Genomic DNA, 22,074 nt, shown 5'->3' on the forward strand with positions numbered 1-22,074 from the left:
AATCCACGTGGTGGGCGTAATATTGAATCAACCCTGTGTCTCTACTCACTGACTGTCTCCACTGGAAAGAGGAAGATCATGTGTGTTGTGTCCTTTATATATGGCTTGGTGTAATGCCCTCCTGTGGTCGTGTCACCTCTGTGTGTATCGTGAATGCCCATTGGCCGTGTCCTATCTAACTGTTCTATTGGTTGAGTGTCTGTGTGTTATGTCTCTGGTGCTCCCTCTAGTGTCTAGCTAGTCTACATGTATTTACATTAACCCCTTGTGTCTTTACAGTGATGCATATCACCACATCCCCCACCCCCGGGAACTCATTCGGGTCTGGTCAAGTGGGCTATGTACCACTTTTAGTTTTGATTTCATTTCTTGCTGGAGTCATGTGATTTACTTGAATATTTTTCCCCTTTCCATCAATTTCTACCCAGTAACTTTTGTTGCTGAGGACCGGTCATCTGGACTCAAAACGTTAATTCTGTTTCTCCACAGATGCTGCCAGACCTGTTGCGTGTATGCAGCATTTTCTGTTTTGTATCTTTTGATTCTACGCACTTCTGCTATATTTCCCACACTCCGCTCGTGTGACTTGTTTGGGGGGGGTGGGGGGGGGGGGAATGGGGGGGGGGACGGGGGGACAACACCACTCAGAACACAAGCGTGATTATTTTGCCTGAAACTGTTTTCTTTTTCTTTGAGTCTTTCTGACATTTTTGATAAACTATTTGTGTTCAACACTTAACTGACGAGCTTGTGGGACCAAGCTCAAATGTACCCTCAACCTTTTTTTCATCAAGACTTTTACAGGTGGGCAATGGGGTGTGCAGTTATTCTATAAATTAGCAGGAAATTAGCCAACCACTGTTTACACTGAGTTTTGAACATTTATGCAGCCCTTGTTTCTTGAGTGCTCCTTTGATGAATCTTTCAGCTGCTCCATTTGATGCCAGGTGGTGAGGGAGGAGTAAGGGTTTGAGATAGTTTTGCTTCAAATAGACCAGAATGAAATTGAGGGCTGTTATCATAGAATTTACAGTGCAGAACTGTTAACTGATTCAAGCTCCTCGGGTAATCCACAACAAGCAAAACTAGACATTGACTCATCTATTATTTGCTCAGTATTGGTGTTTTGACCGATTTGCTTTACTTTGATCGACTTCAAGAAGCTATCGATGAGTTCCAAGAAAATATAATTTTCCTTTTCGCAAAAGCCCACATGAACTCTTTCAAATGGTCGAGTCAAAGAGATGTTTTGGGGGCTTTTTTCCACAGTTTTGACATATGGAATATTTGCTTACCAGTGATTCTAGGACACTGCCTAGACCAGGCCAATAATCAAAATCTCGGCCACGGATTTCATACTGTGCGTTCAGTATGGTGCTCTGCCAGAATCCATTCTGTCTAAGAGCTAGGTACCATCACTCTGTGATCCAACTTGATGCAGCCCTGCCTTCATGACAATTGTGACTATTGTGCAGTGGTTTCAGCTCCTCATCTATAAACTGATCAAAGTCTGTCAACCATTCAAAGTCTGTTCATAGACTCTGTACAACAGTGAGTCTGAGCTCCAGGTGCAATTTCAATTGCTGTGGTTGGAACCACAGTTGGTGCTGCCCCAGGTGTGTAGGTTTCACCTTCACAGGCTACACCCGTGTCCCCAATTGAGCAAACATGACAGTACGTCAGTGATAGCATTCCCTTTCCAGTTGCAATACTCACTTGTTATGCAGATATGTTATCATTTCTAGTGTCACCAGCTTGATACACATAAAAGCAATACATATGGAACTTATGGAAAAGAGGACTTTTGCTAAGCGAAGGGCACTGGCCTACAGCAGCTTACACTTACAAAGGATGCAAACTGCTTCATGCAGACACAGAGGGCGCAATTTAATGGAAACGTTTCTAAGAGTGGTAGCGAGCGGAAACTGCCACGAGCTTCCCGACGCTCGCCCGGCGAGGCCGTCACCGGTATCAAACCGGCTAAGATCTAAGCAGCAGCATTTTTCTTTCAGGGCAGCACGGTAGCATTGTGGATAGCACAAATGCTTCACAGCTCCAGGGTCCCAGGTTCGATTCCGGCTTGGGTCACTGTCTGTGCGGAGTCTGCACATCCCCTCCCCGTGTGTGCGTGGGTTTCCTCCGGGTGCTCTGGTTTCCTCCCACAGTCCAAAGATGTGCAGGTTAGGTGGATTGGCCGTGCTAAATTGCCCATAGTGTCCAAAATTGCCCTTAGTGTTGGGTGGGGTTACTGGGTTATGGGGATAGGGTGGAGCTGTGGACCTTGGGTAGGGTGCTCTTTCCAAGAGCCGGTGCAGACTTGATGGGCCGAATGGCCTCCTTCTGCACTGTAAAATTCTATGATCGACCTCCACCGGGCTACACGTGGTGTTGATATGACTGTAAACAATATTGTAGATAGTTGGTGTGACCTCCAACCAGCAGGTGGAGGTTCAGATCCACCATGTGGTCTTGAGACAGTGGTCATGTGACAAGGCACTCAGATATAAGTGAGGGCAGATCCGGTGATCCACAGAAGGTTATAAGATGTACATGAGGACAGTTGTGCAAAGGGGTAGTTCCATGGTAGTATAAAGAACCACTAGGATAACTTGCTCTGTATCAGATCGGCAGCAGTGCTAACCTCTGTGCCACGTGCCTCCCCTGGCAGTGACAAAGATAAAATTCGGTGGACGAACTGAACTGGGGAACTGTGACCATTGGTGACTCGGCGCAATAGAAGGATGGAGTTAGAGATAGACAGTATAAAGGGACCCCACCAGCTTCAATTCACAGGTAACGTAGAAAAAGATTGGCATGCTTTTAAGCAGCGATTCGGATTTTATATTGTAGCGCTATGCCTGCAGGCACAGCCTGATGACAGACTTATTGCATTGCTACTCGCGGCTGCAGTCCTCAAGCAGCAGAACTTTATAATACCTTTGTCTGTGGCAGCGAAGAGCTATGACGAAGCATTAAAGTACTTTGATCGGTATTGCTCTATGAAAAATAAGGAAGCATGTGAATGTGACACATTTAGTATGCATACCCAGAAAGAAGGGCTTCAATCAAAAAGCCATATTAAGATGTGCCATGCGAGTGAGGTGGCTGCACAACAAAGCAGGGAACGCACTCAGCTCGAATCATTTTGGTGCCAGCACAGAGGAAGACGGCAGTGCCATTAGTGCTGCGATGCACGTCATGAAGAAATGTGGTCTTAGTTCCGGTGGCCATTTTAAGCGGCTGACAGGAGTCAAAGAACAAAGAAATGTACAGCACAGGAACTGGTCCTTCGGCCCTCCAAGCCCGTGCCGACCATGCTGCCCGACTAAACTACAATCTTCTACACTTCCTGGGTCCGTATCCCTCTATTCCCATCCTATTCATGTATTTGTCAAGATGCCCCTTAAATGTCACTATCGTCCCTGCTTCCACCACCTCCTCCGGTAGCGAGTTCCAGGCACCCACTACCCTCTGCGTAAAAAACTTGCCTCGTACATCTACTCAAAACCTTGCCCCTCTCACCTTAAACCTATGCCCTCTAGCAATTGACCCCTCTACCCTGGGGAAAAGCCTCTGACTATCCAGTCTGTCTACGCCCCTCAGAATTTTGTAGACATCTATCAGGTCGTCCCTCAACCTCCTTCGTTCCAGTGAGAACAAACCGAGTTTATTCAACCGCTCCTCATAGCTAATGCCCTCCATACCAGGCAACATTCTGGTAAATCTCTTCTGCACCCTCTCTAAAGCCTCCACATCCTTCTGGTAGTGTGGCGACCAGAATTGAATACTATACTCTAAGTGTGGCCTAACTGAGGTTCTATACAGCTGCAACATGACTTGCCAATTCTTATACTCAATGCCCCGGCCAATGAAGGCAAGCATGCTGTATGCCTTCTTGACTACCTTCTCCACCTGTGTTGCCCCTTTCAGTGACCTGTGGACCTGTACTCCTAGATCTCTTTGACTTTCAATACTCTTGAGGGTTCTACCATTCACTGTATATTCCCTACCTGCATTAGACCTTCCAAAATGCATTACCTCACATTTGTCTGGATTAAACTCCATCTGCCATCTCTCCGCCCAAGTCTCCAAACAATCTAAATCCTGCTGTATCCTCTGACAGTCCTCATCGCTATCCGCAATTCCACCAACCTTTGTGTCGTCTGCAATCGTCACCATCTTATGCCCAAAGTGTGGCAATTGACATGGCCCACGGCAATGTCCGGCCCTTGGAAACGTCTGTTCCAAGTGCGGCCGTAATGGGCATTTTGCGAAACAGTGTTTGGCGCATCCTACAGTGGACCAAAGCAGATCTGTCAACCAAATGGACTCAATAAATGTAGTTAATGAGATGACCTTTAATGAATTATTCTTCGTGGATTTAATCTCGACCAAAGACATGGTGAGACCAAAAATGGATGAGACCGACGTTTTGATGACTGATTGGAACAACAGCTACAGCCCAGCTGATACCATCAAAAGCAAATGGACCATTCCAGTGATGTTAAACGACACGATGGTGAAGTGCAAACTTGACATGGGAGCGAAGGTATACCTCCTCAGTGCGGGTGATCTGCACGGCTTGCGGGCGCCGCCAAATGTCATACTCCGGCCAAGGACGCTGGTCGACTACAATGGAAATGAGTTTGAGACAGTGAGAGAATGTGTCCAAGAAGCTTGGGTGCACAATAAAAGACATATTATGTCGTTCTTCATTGTGAACACGAAACGTGAGTCCATCCTTGGAGCAGTTGCGTGTGAGGCCCTGAACCTGGTGGAGTGGCTGTTTACCCCAGTCAGCGAGATTTAAAAAAATTACAGCGATTCACAGCCTGATACAGTGGTGAAATTATCCGATGAGATAAGAGCTGTAGTGAAAATGGAGGAAGATCGGCCAGCGAGCATTCAGCAATTCTGGTTAACAGTCTTCAAGAAGGTGTATGTGCTCTCAGTGGCATGATACAGGAGCATGACAAGCACGTAATAAAGCATCTACAAGACGTGAATGTTAAATGTTCAGAGCATGAGAAGTCGAGGAGCTTCACTCTGGAGTTTAGGTTCGGGCCCAATGAGTATTTCTCAAATGAGGTGATTACGAAACTTTACCAGATGGATTCGCAGCCTGACAAGTTTGAATCTTCATTCTTTGATGAACCAGATATCATGGGATGCGCAGGCTGTAAGATTGATTGTAAGCAGTTGTGTGGATTCCTTGCTAGACAGCGAACACAACACACGGTTGGGTTGACACCGGCCCCCTGGTACCGGCCCCGCCTGCAAACCCCTCTAACAACCAAGCGCCTGGCACCGCCCCCGTCCAGCACCATACAGTGCCCCGGCACACCCACGACCAACAGTGCTCTCCCCCCCCCCCCTCCCCCCCCCCCCACCGTCTCCCTCCATGATGAACGATGCGTGATGAATGAGCTCTCTGTGCCCCGCAGACGAAATTGGCCCACAACAGGCGGAAGAGGGCCCAGATGGGCGGCAGAGTGCCGGACATCAGAGTCCTCACCCTCTATGAGGAACGGGCCCTGGCGGGCGCGGGGGTGGCCGAAGACAGATCGGTCACCAACGTAGAGGTTGGTGTATGGCGCAGAGGTGAGGGTCCACTTGCCCCCACCCAGATGACTTGTCACACGTGAGTTGTTAATACCATGCAGAATGATCCATTCCTCCCACTCATCACATGTCCATTATCCCGCAAGATCTCCATCCGACGGAGCGTCCATCCGGAGTGGTCACTCCCTCTGCCTCCCACAAAAACGCCGAGGAGACCAACTATCATCCCTACCCTCCACCAGCACAGAGGCACACACCATGGTGCAGACATTAGGGAGCCAACAAGGCTGTCAGAACCAGATGACGCAGGGGCACCGGGGCTCAATCCAATTTCTGAGTCAGTCCCCGGAACAGAGTGGCATGGGGTCCCCCCAGAGGACTCCTGCCAGGGGTATCGAAGGTCAAGGGAAGCGGTAAGCAGAAGGCTGCCTACATCTCTGATGTGCATTCTGGGGTCACACCTAGATGCAGCGGTAAAGCACGGAATGCTAAGCAGGTTGAGAATCACGGAGAGGGCACTGAGGGGTGGGAGAGGGGGGGGATTGAGGGTAGAAGTGGGTAGGTTAGGGTGGACTGGGAGGGGTGGAAGGGATTGGGAGGGGTGGTAAAGAGGGGTGGTGCACCTTTGGGGGCTGGGGACAGTTGGGGACACCTATATGCAGCATTAAAAAATGTTGTACCCGATAAATATGACGCCTCTGCACTTTCTTCCGCAATGTGGGCCGACCTCCAATCCCCTGCCCCCGCCCCCAGGACATGGTTGCCCTAACTTCAATACCCCCACCACCCCCAGCACACCTGCCAACGATGGTGACCAGTTGACACCGCCAACACAATCTCGTCACCCTGGGGTGATGTCACACAGACCCTGGGAGGATGGAACAGGGTGGAGGGGGGCTGGGCGTGAGGAGGTTATGGGTGGGGGAAGGGGGGAGGAGAGAAGGGGGGGGTTCAGATGATGGAAGAAGCCATGTCCTATGTGAAGCGGGCAAGGATGAGGTCCTCCCTGGCTCTCCCGGCTGGCCAGACCCTCACACTGCCGCCAGTCCTCCATTCTCTGGCTGGTCCTGTGGGTCCTCCCTGGGCTCGTCCTAAGCCCCTCCTGATCCGGCTTCTCCTCATCCTCCTCCTCAGAGGTTATCATAGATCATAGAATTTACAGTGCAGAAGGAGGCCATTCAGCCCATCGAGTCTGCACCAGCTCTTGGAAAGAGCACCCTACCCAAGGTCAACACCTCCACCCTATCCCCACAACCCAGCAACCCCACCCAACACTAAGGCCAATTTTGGACACTAAGGGCAATTTATCATGGCCAATCCACCTAACCTGCACATCTTTGGACTGTGGGAGGAAACCGGAGCACCCGGAGGAAACCCACGCACACACGGGGAGGATATGCAGACTCTGCACAGACAGTGACCCAAGCCGGAATCGAACCTGGGACCCTGGAGCTGTGAAGCAATTGTGCTATCCACAATGCTACCGTGCTGCCCTTGTTCCTCCCGCATGTTCCTCCCCCTCCGCCACATCACCACACTGCTGTGTCAGGTGGTGGAGGGCACAGCAGACCACCCCAAAGCAGGTGACCAACAGAGCAGTCGAAGCATTGGAACCGCATTTTGAGGATCCTGATGCACCGCTCATGAGCAGCCCAGCTGGCCGCATGGGACTCGTATCGGGTCTCCGCATTGGTCACCAGCATCCATACTGGCGTCATTAGCCAGGTCCTCAATGGGTACCCCTTATCCCCCAACCGGCCATCCTGGTGTGGGCCTCGAAAAGGCCGGGAATGTCCAACTGCTCCAGGATGTAGCTGTCGTGCACACTCACTGGTAAGGGAGACCCCTTTCTGTTAATGTAGGGCACTCCCTCTCGGCCCGGTGTACACATGACGACATGCATGCAGCCTGTCAGCTCCTGGACCTAGGGTATCCCCTCGATGGTGGAGAATCCTGCTGCCTGGCCATCTTATTGGGCATGCCCCAGTGTTGGGTACACCCGATCCAGGGGGTGGCACGGCAGGCTCATGGGTGCTGAGGGACCCATCCCACCCCCCCCCCCCCCAGCCCACAGGCAACTGCCCCCCCCATTGATGGAAGCCCACTGCCCCAACTAAGCCCACCCCCATGGGTCCCCCCACCACCTCTATCCCCCACCTGAGTACTGGGGCAGCAACCCTAGTGCCGCCAGGTGATTGCCAAGGAGCAAAGATGGCTGCTCACCTCCTCAGATCTCCACAGCAGCCATTCTGTCATTCTATTTTTAAAAAGGTGTACTAACCGGACCCGCGTGACCACTTGCTGGGGAGGTGGTTAGATCAGGGGAGGCCATTAGATAGGGGGTAATTTCCATTAACTGTATGGCGATTGGCTTTAAGTGCTGATTATTGGTTTCACGCCATGCAGGTTCCTGATTTTGCCAAAGGGAGTGGGCCGGTTAGATCGCAATCTGATCAGCGCTTGAGGCGTTCTTGATTTTGGCCTCTCCTGCAATCTAACGGCTGTTTCACGCTCTCGCTCAAGTGCGACGTAAAATCGCGCCTAGAGTCAACGGAGTGCTCAGGGAGAGGTCATGTGACTCAGCTCTTGGATGTAAAATATACTAGATTTGAACTAATAGTCAGAGATAGACTGCCACAGGAATAAAAGGGGCAACTACCTTACCCCCTCCTTTCACTGAAACCTCTCTCATTCCAAGCTGAGATGTTTGTGGTTTGAAAACCCATCAGAAGACTTCATTGATACAAACCGAGAGTTCTTAAAGGAGGATTCCAAATCAATACTACTGCCCCCAAGAGAAAAGAGAATCAGCCAGCCATGACCTGTGCACTGAGAATGCCAACGAAAGCAGCTCCTGTGGAAAGTAGCTCTTTAATTATAAACAAGCAACCGGACAATCCTTAAATATATTTTTTTCTGACTTTAATTTTGACTTGGTTGGGTTTTAAAATCCAAAACTCTGCAGAGCTTTATTTAATTTTTGCATGCTTGTGTGGATGAGGGGGGGTTAGTGGTTGTGTGTGTGTTTTTTTTGCATTAGTGGGTAGTTCGACATATTTGTGCACTTTAAACCTTTTGTTAACAATTTCTGCATCTTCAGGAAGAAAATTGGAAAATCAATTGTGGCAAGCATTACTATGGCCACAGATGTGATACCAGCATAGTATAATGCCTCGTTGATGCCAGGGTCAAGGATGATACTGAGGAGCTGCAGAGCACCATGGGGTTGTAGGGGGGGCGGGGGGGGGGGGGGGGGGGGGGGAATGACCAGCAGTTGTAGTTCACAACGGTCCCAGCGACATAAGTAGGACGAGGGATATGGTCAGAATTTCGGGAGCTGGGTACGAAATTAACAAATTGAAGCCTTACACATAAATATTTAGGTCCCGCCCACTGCAGGAATTGTCGCAGGTGGGGTGGAAAATGTGACTTTTTTATTACACGCTATACCTGCAAACCAGCTTTCTTTTTTTTTAAATAATATTTTATTGAAAATTTTTGGTCAACCAACACAGTACATTGTGCATCCTTTACACAACATTGTAACAATACAGATAATAATGACCTTTTTTAAATTTAAACAAAAACAACAACAAATAAATAAATATTAAATAACAAAAAATAAAAACTAGCCCTAATTGGCAACTGCCTTGTCTCAGGCCACCCCCCCCCCCATCCCCCCCCATCCCTCCCCCCCCCCAAGTCCTGGGCCGCTGCTGCTGCCTTCTTTGTTCTCCCCTATCTATCTTTCCGCAAGATATTCGACGAACGGTTGCCACCGCCTGGTAAACCCTTGAGCCGACCCCCTTAGGACGAACTTAATCCGCTCTAACTTTATGAACCCCGCCATATCATTTATCCAGGTCTCCACCCCCGGGGGCTTGGCTTCTTTCCACATTAGCAATATTCTGCGCCGGGCTACTAGGGACGCAAAGGCCAAAACATCGGCCTCTTTCGCCTCCTGCACTCCTCAAACCAGCTTTCTGCGATCGATGAACAAAGACCCCCAGATCCCACTGACCAGACATATTTTGAATCTGCTTTCCATATAGATTATAATTTGCCTTTCTATTTTTCCGGCCAAACTGGATAACCTCACACTTACGAACATAGGAATTAGGAGCAGAAGTAGGCAAATCAGCCCTTTGAGCCTGCTTCGCCTTTCAATCAGTTCATGGCTGATCTCTTCCTGGGCTCAAAGCCACCTTCCTACCTGTTCCCCAAATCTCTTTAACCCATTCTTCATCAGAAATGTACCTATCTCTTGAAATCATTTAATGATTTGGACTCCACTGCTCTATGGGTCAGGGAGTTCCACAAATTCACTACCCTCTGAGAGAACTAGTGCCTCCTTATCTCAGTTTTAAATCTACCGCCTCTCAACCTATATCCGTGACCTCTCGTTCTAGATTGCCACACAAGGGGGAACATTTGGTCTACGTTTACTTTATCAATTCCTTTTAGTATTTTATATACCTCGATCAGATCCCCTCAGCCTTATAAACTCAAGCGAGTATAAGCCCAAAGTGTTTAATCTCTCCTCATACATCAATTCTTTCATCCCCGGAATCAATCTGGTGAACCTCCTCTGAACTGTTTCCAATGCCACCACATCCTTTCTCAAAGGGGGACACCAAAAACTGGACACAATAACTCCAAATGCAGTCTCACCTACACTCTATACAATTGCAACAATACTTCTCTATTTGTATACTCCAGTCCTTTTGCAGTAAATGCTTTAATTGCATTTGCCTTTCTTATTACATTTTGTACCTGCGTACAGACTTTCCACGATTCATGAACAAAGACATCCAGATCCCTCTACCCAGACGCGTTTTGCATCTGCTTTCCATTTAGATAATAATTTGCCTGACTATATTTTCGGCCAAAATGGATAACCTCACACTTATCCAAATTAAACTCCATCTGCCAAATTTTGGCCCAATCTCCAAGCTTATCTCTATCCGTCTGTAAAATCTGTATCTCCTCTTCACTGCCTGCTTTCCCACCTATTTAGTATCATCTGCAAATTTTGCTATGTTACACTCTATCCCTGCTTGCTGATCATTTATATAGATTGTAAATAATTGAGGTCTGAGGACTGAATCCTGCGACATCCCACTCGTTCCAGTTCAACAGCCAGATAAAGACCCATTTAACCCGACCCTCTGCTTTCTGTCAGTCAGCCAATCCGCAATCCAATCTAGTATTCTACCCCAATTCCCTGTGAACTCACCTTCTGGATCAATCTTTTATGCGGCACCATGTCAAACGCCTTCTTGAAGTCTAGATATACCTCATCATCCACAGATTCTTCATTATACACCTTGCTGGTTACGTCCTCAAAGAGCTCAAGCAAGTTTGCCAAGCATGATTTATCCTTCATAAAATCATGCTAACAATGGTGGATTGAGCTTTGTTTTTCCAAATGTTCCGTCATCTCCTCCTTAATGATTAATTCCAGCAGCTTCCCCAACACAGAGGTCAAGCTAACTGGCCTATAGTTTCCTTCTTTTTGCCTCTCTCCCTTTTTGAATAGGGGAGTTACATTAGCGTGTTTCCAATCCACTGGGACTTTTCAAGAATCCAGGGTATTTTGAAATATCATAACCAATGCATCCACTACCTCTACTGCCACCTACTTTAAAAGCCTAGGGTGCAGGCCATCAAGTCCCTGAGATTTATCTGCCTTTAATCCCATTTTTTGTTCAATACCTTTTCCCTAGTGATGGTTATTACACTAAGTTCCTCTACATTAACTGCAGTTCTTGGAAAATTTTTATTATCTTCTACCATGAAGACAGAGGCAAAATATTGGTTCAGTGCCTCCGCCGTCTGTGTTCCCCATTATTACCTCACCAGTATCGTCCTCCAAAGGGACTTTAGCTAGCTTTAGCTAGTCTCTTCCTCTTTATATACTTATAGAAGCTCTTGGTATCGGTGTTTATGTTTTCTGCTAGTTTTCTTTTGTAGTTCAACTCAGATTTTTTGATTATATTTTTTAATAGCTTTTTGCTGACTCCTAAAGTTCTCCCAATCCTCCAGTTTACCACTAGCTTTTGCAATATGGAATGCCCTAGTTTTTGCCCTTATGTCCTCTTTGACTTCCTTTGTTAGCCATGGAACGTTTTTCTCCCTTTTACAATTCCTCTTCCTCAGGAATATATTTTAATTGAGTGGTATTTAATATCTCCCTGAACATCCGCCATTGTTCCACAACTGTCCTACCCTCAATTATTTGTGCACAGTCTACTTGGGTCAACTCTTTCCTCAGGCCTGTATAATTACCTCTGCCCAATGCTAAAAGTCTAGTCTGGCACTCTGTCTTCACTCGCTCAATCTGAATTTAAAATTCTAGCATGCTGTGATCACTCCTTCCAAGAGAATGCTTAACGACAAGACTATTTATCAAACTTCTTTGCTACATAATACTAAATCTAAAACAGCCTGCTCTCTGGTTGGCTCCATAGCATATTGCTCCAAGGAACAATCCCTCATACACTCTATGAAATCTCCCTCGAGGCTACCCTTGTCAATTTGATTAATCCAGTCAATATGCATGTTAAAATCACCCGGAAACCCACACAGATACAGGGAGAACATGCAAACTGCACACGGACAGTGACCCAGAGCCCGGATCGAACCTGGGACCTCGGCGCCATGAGGCAGCAGTGCTACCCACTGTGCCACCGTGCTGCCCTTGATGTCATCTTTAACCAATAAAGCAACTTCACCTCCTGTTCCATCCTGTCTATCCTTTTGGAATACTGAGTACCCTTGGACATTCAACTCCCAGTCCTGGTCCTGCATTTATATTTCAGTAACTCCACCAAATCAAACTCATTTGCCTCGATTTCTGCTGTCAGCTCATTGACCTTATTCTGAATACTGTGTGCATTTAGGTACAAGGTTTTAAAATATGTTCTACTGATTTGACTTTCCCTTGGAGGATTTTCTTGTGCATTATGCTTTACACACATTCTGACCTGTTTCATTAATCTCTGATAACACTCAGCCTCATCCCCAACTTTCACGCCCTCAATCACCTAAGGGCAGTACAGTAGCACAGTGGTTAGCACTGTTGCTTCACAGCACCAGGGTCCCAGGTTCGATTCCTGGCTTGGGTCACTGTCTGTATGGAGTCTGCACGTTCTCCCTGTATCTGTGTGGGTTTCCTCCGGGTACTCCGGTTTCCTCCCACAAGTCCCAAAAGATGTGCTTGTTAGATGAATTGGACATTCCGAATTCTCCCTCAGTGTACCCAAACAGGCGCCGGAATGTGGCGACTAGGGGCTTTTCACAGTAACTTCATTGCGGTGTTACTGTAAGCCTCTTTGTGACACTAATAAAGATTATTATTATTACATTTTGATTTTTTTACATTTCCTTTCCCCTCCATAGTCAATAGACTGGCCCTGCCTGTTCATTCCATTAACCTCTACCTTCTCCTCACATGCTGACCTGCTGCATTAGTTCCCATTAACCATGATACTTCTTGTAGTTTTAGCAATAGCTGCAGTTCCTAAAGTTAGATTCCTGACATTTAATCTCTGCCCTGTTACTTGTTTTTGGAACTGTATTGAATTCTCCTGCGGCCTTCCCTTCCTCCCCATTTGCTAGTTTAAAGTCCTTGTGACCACCCTCTTTATCCTTCCCGCCAGAACACTGGTCCCAGATTGGTTCAGGTGGAGACTGTCCCAATGGTACAGATCTCTCCCGTCGAAATACTGGTGCCAGTGCCCCATGAAATGGAACCTCTCTTTCCCACACCACTCCTTTAGCCACATGTTTACTTTCCTAATTTTCTCATTCCTATGCCAATTTGCACGTGGCTCGGGTAGGAGAGATCACCACCCTTGAGGACCTGTTTTGTTCCTAGTTCTTGATAATCCCCAAACAGGTCCTCTTTCCTAGTCTTGCCTTGATTTAGAACAAAGAAAAATTAGAGCACAGGAACAGGCCCTTCGTCCCTCCAAACCTGTACCGGTCATAATACCAACCTTGGTCAAAATCCTCAGCACTTCATGTGCCATATTCCTCTATACCCATCCTATCCATGTATTTGTCAAGATGCCTTTTCAACACCGTTAATGTATCTGCTTCCACAACCTCCCCTGGCAACGTGTTTCAGGCACTTAACACCCTCTGTGTAAAAAACCTGCCTCGCACATCTCCTCTAAACTTTGCCCCACGGACCTTAAACATATGCCCCCGGTGACTGACCCCTCCACCCTGGGAAAGAGTGCCTGCCCATCCACTCTATCCATGCCCCTCATAATCTTATAGACCTCTATCAGATCACCCCTCAAACTCCGTCGTTCTAATGAAAACAGTGTTTGCTATTCACCCTCTCCGCATAGCTAACACCCTCCAGACCGGGCAACATCCATGTAAACCTCCTCTGCACCCTCTCCATAGCCTCCACACCCTTCTGGTAGTGTGGTGACCAGAATTGTGCGCAATATTCCAAGTGCGGCCTTGCCAGTTTTTTATACTCGATGTCCCTCCCAATGAAGGCAAGCATTCCGTATGCTTTCTTGACTACCTTGTCCACTTTCAAAGATATTGTTTTGCAGAAAACCCCGCAAAGAAATGTTTACAATTAATTTTTTTAATTTATCTTTTTTGGGAACAAAACAAAAGCAAATCCAAAAACAAATGATACCCATCAGTATGGAAGAGCACAAACAATGTATTTTTCACAAGAGTTTCACAATGAGCTGTCCTTTGGGTGCCAGAATTATAGCTCATGCAAGAAAGGGAAAGAAATTAGCAGAAGCAGGAGATATTAAACCACTAGGGAGAGGAAGACAAAGTAACAATAGAAAAAAAACAAACAGCTTGTCCCTGGGACTTATTTCTCAAGGGTTTACAAATCTACAGCTCTAGATACCCACCCTAGGAGCCAGAAATTAGGTTTCCAAATGGTACAATCCAATTAGCTCCGACATTCAGCTATTCAAAGCATGCTTCAGTGGACGGCTTCCCACACAGAGGAGTCTGGTGTTGCATTGCCTAAATGTAAAAGGCAAGACACAAGGGGCAAGGAAAATGAGGAGCATTCAATACATCTGGTTCCTGAGGAATTAGGAAAATGTAAATGCAAAACAGAGCATAAAGTGATGAGCATGCCCTTCCAATGGTTGAGACTTGGAGTGATCCCAAAGCATATGTATGGACCATAAGGCGTAGGAGCAGAAGTAGGCACTCGGCCCACCGAGTCTGCTCTGCCATTCAAATGGATCATGGCTGATCGGATGTAATCCTCAACTCCACTTTCCCACTTTATCCCCATAGCCCTTGATTCCCTTACGGACTAAAAATCTGTTTCTCAGCTTTGAACATAGTTAACAACGCAGCCCCTGCAGCCCTTTGCGGTAAAGAATTTCAGATTCACTACCCTCTGAGAGAAAAAAATCCCCCTCATCTCTGTCTTAAATGGGCGACTTTCATTCCTCTCCACCTCCACTAGGAATGAAATTCGTAGAATCATGGATAGTCCCGGACCATTCAGCCCATCAGCTCTGTAGAAATCCTGATATTTGATTGGTGAAAAGCGAAGCTAATATGACTCAATCTATTAGAAAAAAGCATTTATGTAGCTCCTGTCATGATATTCAAACACACACATCATGATGGACACACCAACAGGCAAATCAGAGCACACAACACCACAACCAATCACACACAAGAACGCCAACCACATAAAAAGCACGAGCACGACACCTGGTGGTCAGTAGGTCTGGGGACAAAGACACGGAGAAGAGCTGTTACAAAATCACAAACAGGGAATCCCCACGTGCAGAGTGTCAAGACAAAACTGTACATAGTAAGTTTAAATAAAATAGCGTTGTACCATATACAACCGTGTTGGCTCATCTGTGTGTCAGAACACCACATGGTACAGGAGTGGATCGATACCTGCCAACTAACCTGCCATTCTGGACATGGACCGCACCGACAAACCGCAGCCGTTGCAAGTTGCGGGGAACCTAGGTACCAATTGGAAGCTCTTCAGGCAGCGATTTGACCTGTACATCCGAGCCACCGAAAAACAGAGTACCTCGGATGAAACGAAGATTGCAATGCTCCTCTTCTACGCAGGTCAGCACGCCCTCGACGTCTTCAACTCACTGGTGTTCGAAGAAGGCGAAAACCAATCCAAATATGACACGGTCATCCTCAAACTGGACCAGCACTTTAAAGTTGAAGTAAATGAAAGTTTTGAAAGATACCTCTTTCAGCAACGCCTGCAAGGTAAGGAGGAGCTTTTTCAACCCTTTTTGACGCACCTCCGGATTCTAGCGCAGTCCTGCGGTTACGGCACCACCACAGAGTCCATGATCAGGGACCAGATTGTTTTTGGCGTTGCCTCTAGTGGCCTACGCCAGCAGCTTCTTAAAATAAAAAGCCTCACCTTAGCATCTGCTGTGGAAGCCTGTGTCCTCCACGAAAATGCTACCTGCCGTTTTGCCCGATTTCAGGCGTCCGAGTTGGCACGGAGGGGGTCCCCAGCCGTCGAATCGGCAAGCCAGGCCGCCCACGACGTCGAACGCATCCAGGCCGTCGATTACTTCCCGACCCATGGCCCGGACGACAGCGGCCGCTTCCCGCGCTTTTCGCGGTCTCCCGCGCTGGTGCGCGCCAAAAATAACGGCCACATCGAGGGACGCACTGCGCAGGCGCGCCCACCGCAAGATCGCAATGCGCATGCGCAGTGGCGCAACGAACGCCGTGACGTCATGACGTGCGGCAATTGTGGAGCTCTACATTTAAAAGGGCAATGTCCTGCAAAAAACCGACAGTGCCTCAGATGTGGCAAGATGGGCCACTACGCTGCCCACTGTCGTTCGGCTCAACCCATGGATCCGGCACATCCCCGACAATCTCGCAGACAAGTCAGGACCGTCCAGCCCACGCATCAAGACTTCCAGTTAAGTGATGCAAATGACCAGGATGCCTTCCGCGTTTCCGTCATCGATGTCAACAAGGTCAATGCCATCAATCCAGCCGATGAGTGGTGTGCCACCCTGGCGGTCAACCCAAACTCGTCACAAGCCCATTAGACTGGACTTATAATACCGTTCATATGTCTAACAAGTTGCACAATTTTACATGATAACCTGTTGTTGTTTATCGTTCCAGATATCGTCTGACTGGACAACTGTTCAAGTTTTTTTTTTCTCTCGTTCGCATTCATGTTATGTTATGGTACAACTTGGTTCATGTGACGCACCCGACATCGCCCCATGTAAATAGTTCCGTCATATGCACATGCTGTACACGACACACACACACTCTTAGATGCACACACGACACGATCATATTTATTACCACGTAGGCACATATCTTTGTAAAAAGGGGGGATGTCATGATATTCAAACACACACATCATGATGGACACACCAACAGGCAAATCAGAGCACACAACACCACAACCAATCACACACAAGAACACCAACCACATAAAAAGCACGAGCACGACACCTGGTGGTCAGTAGGTCTGGGGACAAAGACACGGAGAAGAGCTGTTACAAAATCACAAACAGGGAATCCCCACGTGCAGAGTGTCAAGACAAAACTGTACATAGTAAGTTTAAATAAAATAGCGTTGTACCATATACAACCGTGTTGGCTCATCTGTGTGTCAGAACACCCAACACCACAGCTCCTTTCATGATATCAAGGTGTCCCAAAACACTCTATAGCTAATTAAGTTCTTTTGAAGTGTAGCCACTGTTGTAATGTAGGAAATGTGGCAACCAAGGTCTGCACCGCAAGACCCCACATACAGATTGGGCAGATCTGAGCTCGGTTTACCATCTCCCCCAAAAGACGACACCTCCAACAATGCTGTACTGTAATGACAGCCTAGAGTTTGCAGTGATCATAGAATCATACAGCGGACAGTCAATAGGGACAGTGGGGCTCTGAGGCAGAGCAGACAGGGAGAAGTTGCTGAACACAGCGGGTCTGGTGGCCTGAAGTGCATATGTTTTAATGCAAGAAGTATTACAGGTAAGGCAGATGAACTTAGAGCTTGGATTAGTACTTGGAACTATGATGTTGTTGCCATTACAGAGACCTGGTTGAGGGAAGGGCAGGATTGGCAGCTAAACATTCCAGGATTTAGATGTTTCAGGCGGGATAGAGGGGGATGTAAAAGGGGAGGCGGAGTTGCGCTACTGGTTCGGGAGAATATCACAGCTGTACTGCGGGAGGACACCTCAGAGGGCAGTGAGGCTATATGGGTAGAGATCAGGAATAAGAAGGGTGCAGTCACAATGTTGGGGGTTTACTACAGGCCTCCCAACAGCCAGCGGGAGATAGAGGAGCAGATCGGTAGACAGATTTTGGAAAAGAGTAAAAACAACAGGGTTGTGGTGATGGGAGACTTCAACTTCCCCAATATTGACTGGGACTCACTTAGTGCCAGGGGCTTAGACGGGGCGGAGTTTGTAAGGAGCATCCAGGAGGGCTTCTTAAAACAATATGTAGACAGTCCAACTAGGGAAGGGGCGGTACTGGACCTGGTATTGGGGAATGAGCCCGGCCAGGTGGTAGATGTTTCAGTAGGGGAGCATTTCGGTAACAGTGACCACAATTCAGTAAGTTTTAAAGTACTGGTGGACAAGGATAAGAGTGGTTCTAGGATGAATGTGCTAAATTGGGGGAAGGCTAATTATAACAATATTAGGCGGGAACTGAAGAACATAGATTGGGGGCGGATGTTTGAGGGCAAATCAACATCTGACATGTGGGAGGCTTTCAAGTGTTAGTTGAAAGGAATTCAGGACCGGCATGTTCCTGTGGGGAAGAAGGATAAATACGGCAATTTTTGGAAACCTTGGATAACGAGAGATATTGTAGGCCTCGTCAAAAAGAAAAAGGAGGCATTTGTCAGGGCTAAAAGGCTGGGAACAGACGAAGCCTGCGTGGAATATAAGGAAAGTAGGAAGGAACTTAAGCAAGGAGTCAGGAGGGCTAGAAGGGGTCACGAAAAGTCATTGGCAAATAGGGTTAAGGAAAATCCCAAGGCTTTTTACACGTACATAAAAAGCAAGAGTGTAGCCAGGGAAAGGGTTGGCCCACTGAAGGATAGGCAAGGGAATCTAGGTGTGGAGCCAGAGGAAATGGGCGAGGTACTAAATGAATACTTTGCATCAGTATTCACCAAAGAGAAGAAATTGGTAGATGTTGAGTCTGGAGAAGGGTGTGTAGATAGCCTGGGTCACATTGAGATCCAAAAAGACGAGGTGTTGGGTGTCTTAAAAAATATTAAGGTAGATAAGTCCCCAGGGCCTGATGGGATCTACCCCAGAATACTGAAGGAGGCTGGAGAGGAAATTGCTGAGGCCTTGACAGAAATCTTTGGATCCTCACTGTCTTCAGGTGATGTCCCGGAGGACTGGAGAATAGCCAATGTTGTTCCTCTGTTTAAGAAGGGTAGCAAGGATAATCCAGGGAACTACAGGCCAGTGAGCCTTACTTCAGTGGTAGGAAAATTACTGGAGAGAATTCTTCGAGACAGGATCTACTCCCATTTGGAAGCAAATGGACATATTAGTGAGAGGCAGCATGGTTTTGTGAAGGGGAGGTCGTGTCTCACTAACTTGATAGAGTTTTTCGAGGAGGTCACTAAGATGATTGATGCAGGTAGGGCAGTGGATATTGTCTATATGGACTTCAGTAAGGCCTTTGACAAGGTCCCTCATGGTAGACTAGTACAAAAGGTGAAGTCACACGGGATCAGGTGTGAGCTGGCAAGGTGGATACAGAACTGGCTAGGTCATAGACGGCAGAGAGTAGCAATGGAAGGATGCTTTTCTAATTGGAGGGCTGTGACCAGTGGTGTTCCACAGGGATCAGTGCTGGGACCTTTGCTCTTTGTAGTATATATAAATGATTTGGAGGAAAATGCAACTGGTCTGATTAGTAAGTTTCCAGACGACACAAAGGTTGGTGGAATTGCGGATAGCGATGAGGACTGTCAGAGGATACAGCAGGATTTAGATTGTTTGGAGACTTGGGCGGAGAGATGGCAGATGGAGTTTAATCCGGACAAATGTGAGGTAATGCATTTTGGAAGGTCTAATGCAGGTAGGGAATATACAGTGAATGGTAGAACCCTCAAGAGTATTGAAAGTCAAAGAGATCTCGGAGTACAGGTCCACAGGTCATTGAAAGGGGCAACACAGGTGGAGAAGGTAGTCAAGAAGGCATACAGCATGCTTGCCTTCATTGGCCGGGGCATTGAGTATAAGAATTGGCAAGTCATGTTGCAGCTGTATAGAACCTTAGTTAGGCCACACTTGGGAGTATAGTGTTCAATTCTGGTCGCCACACTACCAGAAGGATGTGGAGGCTTTAGAGAGGGTGCAGAAGAGATTTACCAGAATGTTGCCTGGTATGGAGGGCATTAGCTATGAGGAGTGGTTGAATAAACTCGGTTTGTTCTCACTGGAACGAAGGAGGTTGAGGGGAGACCTGATAGAGGTCTACAAAATTATGAGGGGCATAGACAGAGTGGATAGTCAGAGGCTTTTCCCCAGGGTAGAGGGGTCAATTACTAGGGGGCATAGGTTTAAGGTGAGAGGGGCAAGGTTTAGAGTAGATGTACGAGGCAAGTTTTTTACGCAGAGGTTAGTGGGTGCCTGGAACTCGCTACCGGAGGAGGTGGTGGAAGCAGGGACGATAGTGACATTTAAGGGGCATCTTGACAAATACATGAATAGGATGGGAATAGAGGGATACGGACCCAGGAAGTGTAGAAGATTGTAGTTTAGTCGGGCAGCATGGTCAGCATGGGCTTGGAGGGCCGAAGGGCCTGTTCCTGTGCTGTACATTTCTTTGTTCTTTGTTCTCGAAGGAGGCCATTCGGCCCATCGTGTGTGCACCGACCTCCTGAAAGAGAACTCCACTCAGGCCCACCTCCCCACCCCATCCCAATAAATTCTAGCCTACACTAAGGGGCAATTTAGCATGGTCAATCCGCCTAAACTGCACATCTTTGGACTGTGGGAGGAGGGCGGCATGGTAGCACAGTGGTTAGCACTGTGTCTTCACAACTCCAGGATTCCAGGTTCGATTCCCGGCTTGGATCACTGTCTGTGCGGAGTCTGCAAGCTCTCCCCGTGTCTGCGTGGGTTTCCTCCGGGTGCTCCGCTTTCCTCCCACCGTCCAAAGATGTGCAGGTTAGGTGGATTGCCCCTTAGTGTCCAAAAGGTTAGGTGTGTTACTGGGTTATGGGGAGAGGGTGGAGGTGTGGACTTAAGTAGGGCGCTCTTTCCAATGGGCCGGTGCAGATTCGATGGGCCAAATGGCTTCCTTCTGCACTGTAAATTCTATTATTCTATGAAATTGGAGCACCCGGAGGAAACCCACTCAGACACAGGGAGAAAGTAGAAACTCCACACAGACAGCCACCGGAAATGAACTCGGGTCTCTGGTGCTGTGAGGCAGCAGTGCTAACCACTGTGCCACCGTGCCGCCCTATCTTCTGTGCCCTACCTGATACAGAAATTGACCCCACAACTTACTAACTCTGAGTGAGAGTGCTGCCACTATACCATATCTGATACCGATGCAATGCCTTCTCACATAGATCCTGAGATATTTCTTCACATTAGGGCTGAAAACTCAACCTTTAGGTCCCAATTGTGCCGTTAAGGAGTCAGGAGAAACGGAATTCAATTAATTTTGAAAAAAAAAATTCAACTAAAATATAAGCTTTGGTTCATTTGTTGCAGACTTTCCAAACTTAACCAAATGGACACGTTAGATTATTTCACTCTTAAAAGTTAGCACGGAGCCATGATGTGAATCGCATTTCAATAATGCTGCACATATTCAGAAGAGTCCTGTTCTCCACCTGCTCTTAATTGTTCTCAGATCCGAGTCTCAGAGCGTTCTTTCAACAATAATAACCAGACCAAAAACAAGTTGGCTGCAGAACTTTATTTAAGTGAGAATGGTTTTGAAGTGGACTGTATCATTCCAGTATTTAGGAAGCAATAAAAAAGAAAACCTGTTCTTGACATCAAGGCAGCATTTGACCAAGTGTGGCATCAAGGAACCAGAGTAAAATTTAATGGGAATCAAAGGAAAGACTCACCACTGATTGGTATTATTATTGGCACAAAAGAAAATGCTAGTGGTGTAGCTGTTGGAGGTCAGTCATCGCAGGATAGTGTTCTATGCCTTGTTATGGGCCTGGGTTTAGAGAACACCAAAGTATATCATTGAGTTCACCTGACCTACAACTTTTAATAGATTTTGGTTATGAGGAGCAAAAGGGCCCACTTTACAGGTATGATGCAACAGAGATCTTAAGTATTTTTAAACAAAACAATGTTTATTCTATGAATCCAGTTAACATTTTATAAACACACAGTAAACATCTTAGCAACTACCAAAACTGATACCCCCACAAAGATACAATACTCTGTAGGTAACCCTTAGTAACTTTCCTAACAACATCCATTAGCCAAACACCCTTTTTTCCCACAAAAA

The sequence above is a fragment of the Scyliorhinus torazame genome, chromosome 21 (assembly GCF_047496885.1).
Source record: "Scyliorhinus torazame isolate Kashiwa2021f chromosome 21, sScyTor2.1, whole genome shotgun sequence".
Classification (NCBI taxonomy): Eukaryota; Metazoa; Chordata; class Chondrichthyes; order Carcharhiniformes; family Scyliorhinidae; genus Scyliorhinus; species Scyliorhinus torazame.